We start from the raw sequence: 8790 nt of genomic DNA, 5'->3' as shown, positions 1-8790 counted from the left end.
CGGGCAGTAAGCAACCAAACAACGACCAAAGTCACTCGGCAACATTGTAGTCGTGGTGTTTTTGCCCCGTTGTTGTTTTAATGTCGCGTGATAAGCGATTTATGGCGGAGCTCTTTTGAATTGGTACTTCAGTTTTCGGCATTGCGCTTGACTGACTCAGGGAAAGCGGTGGAAATCAGGGGGAGGGGCGGTGGAAAGCGGCGGAAAAGCGGGACAAAAGTGTGGAGAAAACGCGAGCCGAGGGGTATGTCTTAATTCTATTTAATGGCATGCCATGGTTATAAACTGTAAATGGTTTAATTGTTAGGCAGCAGGCAACAGCAAAAATATTGCCAATAAAAAGCGACTTTTACTTCCTACTGTCCCAAAATGAAAAATATAAATAAATAAATAAATAAGTATAGGCAAAGTTTAAGGTTTCCTGGTGCGGACGAAGGAGTTTCCAGCTGGCACCTGCAGCGGCGTCTTGCAATTGCCTTTCCCTAGACAGTTAGTCAAGGTTCGGAAGATGGCATGACAAGATATAAAGTCCATGTAATAAACATGCAATCCCACAGGAAAAGAGTTGAGGCAACGGAAAGAGGCCGCAAAATGGTGCAGCAATGTTCTAGTTTACCCGAAGTTTTTCCAATACATATTAAATCATTTAAAAATGAACACCCCTTTTAACCCTGGGGTGAATAATAGGTATGCCTACAATTATGTAATATAAGTAATTCGATGGAAAAGAATAATTTAACTAACTTGGAGATATATTATTCATTAGTAGTTATTCCAGCGCAATTTAACCCTGTAATTATGACAAAGGAGTAATAATTACCATCTGGTCTTTTTCGGTTTTCACTTTGGATTGCCTTATTCAAATTTGATTGTTGAATTTTTAATACCTAGTCGACTTAACAAAAAAAATCAGGAAATCAAGACAGACACAGAAATGTAACCCAAATAGTTACTACAAACATTTAAACACATCATTTCATGGTGGGTTGATTTTCAAACTTTGAGACAAGTATCGTCTTAATATGTTAACATCAATTGCAGCTCACAATGTGTTTTTACCAACTTAAAATATATACTATTAAAGGATATCGATAATTTTCCTTGGATTATTAAGCAAACACAGGCACCCAAATAGTTACTACAAACATTTAAACACATCATTTCATGGTGGGTTGATTTTCAAACTTTGAGACAAGGATCGTCTTAATATGTTAACATCAATTGCAGCTCACAATGTGTTTTTACCAACTTAAAATATATACTATTAAAGGATATCGATAATTTTCCTTGGATTATTAAGCAAACACAGGCAGCCATGTCTTCTCATGCGTTTTCTTTCCTTGTTTTCCTTGGGTTTAAAGCCCCCTGAATGTTTTCCCACTTTGTCCCCCATCACCTGCTCCCTTTCGAGCACCTTAATTGAGTTACCAAAGTATCTTATCGTCGTAAATGCACTCCCAACTCCCCATCCACTGGCAAACTACCTCACTTCTTTGGGCGAAAGGGGGAACTTTAATGGGGCATCGAACGCTTGAGCCGCTTAAAAAAGGGTTGGATGGAAATTTGGAGTGCGGAGTCCGAAAATAAACAGAAAATGGAAAAAACTCATTCATACATATTGCACACATTCATGCCGGCAATGAATAATGCGAATGCTTCGTTCCCTGAGCCGAGGCAAATCATAAAAATGGCTTTCCTCCACCGTGGAGCTCTTTTCCCATCCTGATCCTTGGACTTCTTCCGCCTTTTCCGTTGCCAGGGACCGTAGCCTGGTCAGACGCTTTATTTTCGGTGTATAATTAATAGTTTTTCTGCTCACCTGACATTTCCCGGGCCTCGACTGCGGCTTAAAGCGGGCCAATAATGGAATTCACTTTAAGTTGCGTCCGGACGATGAAAGCAAAAGTTTCGCGAGCGTTTCGTGGAAACTTGTTGAGACGCTCTACTTTCAAGGCATTGATGAAGGCTTATAGGAAGTTTCCCCTGTATTTGTTTGCGTCTGAGTGCGGTGTAGATTACGCCTTAAAGTTGCCAATTAAAAGTTTTCCTCAATCTCAGATGACTGGGATCTCGGAATATCGTGGCAGGGGAAGCGGGAGGAAAATTGGTAGGCTTCGTGCTGATTCCCTGATTATGTTCAATGTCTAATGGTGATTTTTAAGCATTTTATTAATCCCCAAAGTCAGCGGAAATAATATTAAGTGGAGGCTTCTTGAAGAAGGCTAAAGTGAATATACACTTTAAAAACTAAAGACACCTTTCTGTTGCAAAATAACAGCAGTTATAAGAACCATTAAACACCCTATTTAAGAATATTGATCCAAAGAAATATTTTGCAAGAGATTAAGAATCAACCGAGCCCAAAATCTCTACAGATTTCTATGACACTTATATATTCATGCATACAGACTGGGTACTGTGAGGTATTGAGCACATCTTCGACCTCTCCTTGCCCTGAATTCTTGATAACCTTATGCATCTGATTACGATTGATAAATCTTTAATTAACACACAGGCACGCAGGAAAAACCGAACTGACACGAGCCGTTTGTCATTGACCCTGGAACTGAAACTGGCGCCCAACACATGGCCCAAATCGAGAGGCGGCGGGGCCAAAGGGTTCGGCCTTGCCACAAAGTCATCCGAAAGAGCCGAAGGGAGTCGCGTGTGCGGGCTGTTATTGAATTTTTAAGATTTATCGATTTTTATGTGCACATGAAAGGAGGCGGAGGAGTGGGTGGGTGGTTGGATACCTGTGCTACCTGTGCTGCGGAGCTTTGAACTCTCGACTCGACTTGAAACGACTCCCCGTCTCGACAGCTGGCGGCATATCGTACCGTGTTATAGTCAATGTAAAACACAGAGCATAAAAAAGAAACACGTCGTAACCAACTGACTAGGGGCATCATAAATTAAGGGCCTTAATAATGATGAATGCGGGGTGAAAGGCCAGGCACTGCCTGCAATCAAGTCCTTTAAAGACTGCCCCGACCCGAATGATTTGTAGGTCCTGCGATTTCTCAGGGGCTGGGATTTATGCCCCTAAAGCAGCCATTGATGTATATGACTTGAAGGGGTTACCGTGTTTATGACGTATTGGAATAATAGTTATGGCTGTATAAGCCCCTTCCGAAATCAACTTATGGCCCCCTGCTGACGCCCGAGATCCCGCCTTAGTTTATGGCCGCCAGCGGGGCGAATACGCAATGTCCCTGGATTGAATTCGGTTTAGTGGCGCATTTCTTCTGCTTTTAATTAATGTTTACACAGTTTTAAACTCAATGACGTTTGCGGCTGTGAGGCCATAGAAGGCAAACTAAAAACGTATAATTGCTCACTGCGGAGGGCAAACACATGTAAGTGAAGTGGTTCTAACCACTGCGAAAGTCAAGAGGTTGGTTTCAGCTATTGCGACTGATGTTTGTTCAGATTACATAAATTAAATCAGTCAATCATTAAATTTGGCCTGCAGCCCGAAGTAGCAAATAAATTGATTTATTGCGACACTGATGGCTGTGGAGAATCATGTTAATTAATTTAATATCGGCTTAGTAATTAAGTTGTAAGCTTACATTAAATATTAGTTTAATGGGATATTAAACATGAGGGGCTTGACACCCAATATATCATATTAGCATATACCTGAAATACTTTATTCCCTATTTTTTCACTACTAAAATAGTGTTAGATATGTAAGAAATGTAATTTATTCAGCTGATAAAATGCTGAATTAGGTCTGTCCAAATTATTTTCTTTCACCACTCTTATAACTTGCCAAATGGCAACTTATTTATTGAAATGACCGTCAGCCACTAGTAAATTTGGTTCCGAAGCCTCAGAAACCCGAATTAATTGGCCATTTTTACAAAAGCCATTTAACAGTAATGGCATCTGTCCAAATGGTTTGGAATTGCCTTAAAAAGGCGGGATCTCACAGGTTCTGGAATTAAAATCTCGCGAGATTAAATCCATGGAATGGTATATATTTCGCATGCCATTTCCCCGTGGACTCGTTCGTCGGCTTGTGCGGTAATCACATACTTTATCACATAATTACCTTTCAATTTTGCGCATTACGAGCCATCAGTCTCGATTAATAAGCCGGTCTCCGATTTGGCTGCCAGTTGCACTTTTCACTCGCCGACTGTCGCTTTCCACTCGCTGTTCATTAACACATATTTGTCAAACTGACGAAAATTTTTCGTGATATATGGAGATAATTATTGACGATATTGTCGGACCGAAATGGCGGGGGCGGAGTGTTGGATTTGGCCGGGCTCACGCACACACATGCGCCCGATGAGGGGCGACAGATGGCGGGCCGAAAGTGAAAGTTTTTCCATTGCACAACGTGAATTATTAACCCCTTATGTCCTGCCACGCCCCTGCGCCCAGTGCCGTGCTTTCTGACAAATTGACTAAATATTTGAGCCGGCGCTGGGAAATGAATAACAATCGATAAGTCATAAATGTCTCCGAATCAGACACGCAAAAGCACCGGCGAAGAGGATACTAGGGTATCGAGTGGGTGGGCTCGACTGGGTGGTGCGTGGCGGTGCCGAGGTGGGGTGATTATTATTTAATCACGCTGACAACCTGGGCGTTGGAGGTGGCAATGAACTTAAGTTAACTAGCCGGCTGCCTCGACACTCAATGAATCAATAAGGGGAGCGAACACGAATCGATTTGATTGGCAGCCATTCGATTCGATTTGGATCTGTGCTGGATTGCGGATTGCTATCTCAGGTGTGGTTTGGCGACACACGTGCCCAATTACCCCTGGATATGGCTTTAATGCCGCCAAGATTAAAGTCAAATTGCAAATTGTTTTTATAATTCTCCCTAGCGCAGCTCCCAGCCAACATCTTTTTCCAATTTGATTTGCATGGAAATGTAATTGTTGTTGGTGAAAGGGGGCGGGGCGGAGTGGCGGGTGTATCTGTATCTCCGGTTCGCCCAATTCCAGGTAAGGCTACCCGGCAGCGTAACAACAACTCGGCATTCACAATGTATATTCTATTGAATTTTTAATGAGTTCGACTGTTAAGTTGGGGGAAAAAAGGAAGACTAAGGAGGCTGGAGATGTGGCTCACGTAGAAGAAGATCTCAATACGACTAGAAAACATTGCGGCCTTCTTATTTCTGCTTTCATAGGAATTTCTATGAGTAAGGCAGAGGATTCAGCGAGAAAAATTGGGATTCTATTTCCAGGAAACCAGAAGTTGAACGTAAATATCTCTGAATTTTTAGATAATGATCAGGGCTGGGAATAAAAAATGTGAAGAAGTATAAAGTCGATACATAATCTGACAAAATGCATATATTTTATTAATATCAATCACATCCCATAGGCCCATGTTCAATATACCTAATTAGCTCCCCCATCAATTTCTGAACATTTCATTTTATATTCCTTCACTTTTCAAACATGTATTTATAAAACCCTCTTTAATGCATTTCCAAGTGATCCCAAATGTTTTTATGATTACCTTTTCGGCTGGCTTCCACATGCCACAAATCTGTATTTTACATTTTCAATAGCCTCACAAAGTTTACCATAATTTTCCATTTCCAAAATTTTGTAGCCTACTTTCCAGGGCATATGCTCTATGGGTTTGCTAGCTATCTCCGCGGACGGTTGTGGTTGTGGGTGAGTCGTAAAACAAATATCGATAAAAAGCAACAGACAGAGCGATACAAATACAAAATTGTGATTTGCATAATGTGGCTCACACACGCACTCACACACACAAAGGCGGGCCGGCCCACGTAATATACAATATAATTTACATTAAATTGCTGATCAATATAAATGTATCTATCTGGGCATTAGCTTAATTTGTAGCTGTATTTGCACCAATGCGCGTGTGTGTGCTTAGGATTAAATCGTTTACCTACTGCCAACACACACACACGCATGGAGTTTTCCTGCTGACCACCAGTGAGAAATATTTTTGCATAATTTCTGTTACTGATTTGCTGGGGTTTTTCTGGTTTTTACGCTTGCTGCTCCATAAATTATGCTGAAAAACGGGAAAAAGCTGAATAAAAAGTCGAATAGAGGGGGGGAGGATGCGTAGTGGGGCATGTGTAGGCATATATTTGGCCAAAAACCAAAGCACAAAGTAATTTGCTTTATGGATTTGACCGCCCCACATTTCTCGGTTGAGGCGTCAAATTCTATTTGCCGATCAAAACAAAATTATCATTTGGCAAAATACGTTTTCCGGACCCCTGCGTATTTGCATTTCGGCTGGTGATTAATGTCTGATGTGCAGTAATTAAATAGACAGAGCAGCATGTTGCATGCAAATTTTTCGGCCAGAGTCCTTTGTTCCCCGCCGTGCCCCTTCGCTCGGTTTATGTTTATGCAATTTCGATTTCGGGCGTGCAATAAAAACGATTTGTTTTAATTACTTACGCACATGGCATTTAATTATTTTTATTGATTAAATAAAACAATTAAGCTTATGTAAATTAATGTAGTCGAGTCAACTCCGTCAGCGTGATGGGCACAGCCATCAAACCACCGCCCTTTTGTGGATCGTTGGGGCGTTTGGGCGGTGGGCGTCGAGGGGGGCGTGGCATGCGGCTGTGGGCACAGCGAAGTCAAGTTAATGGAATAGCTGAGCAGGGCAGGCAAGTAAAATAATTTAAGGCCAAGCATACAAAATTAATGAGGCCATTAAATCCTGGAGACGCTAAAGAGACACACACACATGCGACGGGTGTGTGTGTTTGACAGTCAAAGGACAACTCTTTGTTTAGTCTCTGTTTATGACTCTCGTGTGTGTGTCGCCTGCTGGCGTGTGTGTGTGTCATTTATACACTATGCAAAGCTGAATTTGTTAGCAGGGTATACCTTATTTTTCCCACCACATGGGTGGTGACATCTTAAGAAATACTACGTTTTAGGTTGCAGACATTTCAAGTGGCCCTATCTTTAACCTTGCAATATTTAAACTTTTATTTTTACCCTTACCAGTGTCAAATATTATAAATTAAACTCCAAAATAGCTAAGTGCAGCTAAAAGTAAACGAAAACTTAAAGGTTCCTAAATTATTCATTTTTTTTATATTTTTTGTAGTTAAAAAATTTCAAATAAGTGTGTACTAGAATTTTTGAAGTGAGAAGAATATTTTTTAGATAATTTATATATATTTTAATTATGTTATATATATTTATCGTTCACTCATAATAGTTCCTACCTGTGCAATCCATTTCCGTCTTAAAGTAGATATAGTTTTAAAAACCTTGGAAGAAACCATCATATTTCCTATGCCATAGGGCATTTCCTAGCCGTTCTTAAGTTGCCTCTAGCATGCTCCTTATTTAACTTGCGGCCGCTTTTGGTCCTTTCGCACACACACTCCCAAACGGCAAGGATAACAAAACGGTACAAAAATATCGCTCAACATTATGCCCGTGCACCTCAAGCAGCTGTCTCTTGCTGCTGCTGCTCACATCCATCAGCGGTTACCGATTGTCCGTCGCTCCTTCTCTCCAGGACCCCCGAATCGGACCCAAGTTGCTCGGGTTTCGGCCGGCTTGGCTGGCTTGGCTTAGCCCGGCCCGAAGCCCTCGATTGAATGATGTTTTCTGGGCTCCCCAAAAATAAACTGCCGTTTCAACAATATTTACGGCGCGTTGTCTGTTGGCTTAGGCATATATGAGTGAGAGCGAGTGCTTTGTATTTGCTGCGTGTATGTGGTTTACCTTTCTTCTTTTGGCGCTTTTTTTCGCTTATAAATTTCGCATGCCTGGCAGAGGGCTACACTCAACTTTCCAAGTTCAAGGACTTTTAGACAGAATTATTTAACAGAAGTAAATCAAATGAAAGTGAAATGTAATAATAAAAACAGGCAATAAATTGTTATAATTGTATTCCAAGTTCCATAAGGTTATAGAGCACCAATTACGACTTCAAGTTAAGGAAGTTTGAGTTCACAGGATTCAAACCAGAAATTTATTAAATTTAAAAACCATGTGTTTTAAGAGTCCTTCACATATTTTTCCACGTGTAGCCATATGTTGGCGAAAGTCGTTAAACAGAGAGCGCCCGAAAACGGAGAAATGTATGCAGCATAAAAGTGCGACGAGCACCTGACGATGCCACAATGGCGGAGGCTTCATTAGAGATCACCTGGTGGGGAATCGGAGGGGAGGGCGGGGCGGCCCACGTTTTGCATTTTTGGTTATTTGCACAGGCGGCACAGCGGCACGTATACGTAATAAAGTTGAGCAAATAAAATACACTTTCCTTCGGCGCAGAAAAGTTCTAATTTTTTCCCAGCCCCCCGCTCTCCACTCGGCTGTTGGCCCGTGTTGTGTTTGGCTTTTGTTGGGCTTCAGTTGCAACCTAAATTTCATTTGAGGCACAAAACTTGTTTAGTTGGCAAACTTTGCGCGTCGTCAATACGGCTTGGTGGCCAAATCCGCAGGTGAGGGGCTGGAGCTCTGGGCGGCGGCGGTTTGGGCCCAGACAGTTTGGCATAGCCGCACGCCATGATATAATCTGGTACTAGGCCGCCGTATATATTACGCGCTGCCTAACAACTCCCACCCAAAAGAGCACCTCATCGAGCCACCTCACCCACGAACAGATATAGGCGGCTCGAGCAGGAGGCCACTGGGTCGTCGCTGGGTGCCCGTTGATGGAGTGGAGATTGCCTAGATTTTCCAAAAGTCATCTCCAATTTGCCATGGAGAATGTCTGGCTAAAAGTAGTTGTTTCCCTGCAAGTTCAGGGATTAAAGATTGCGCGATTATAAAGACTTTAATATGAAAGG

Source organism: Drosophila subpulchrella, chromosome 2L, assembly GCF_014743375.2.
Source record: "Drosophila subpulchrella strain 33 F10 #4 breed RU33 chromosome 2L, RU_Dsub_v1.1 Primary Assembly, whole genome shotgun sequence".
NCBI lineage: Eukaryota > Metazoa > Arthropoda > Insecta > Diptera > Drosophilidae > Drosophila > Drosophila subpulchrella.
The sequence above is the reverse complement of the archived record's forward strand: the minus strand, read 5'-3'. Positions refer to the sequence as shown.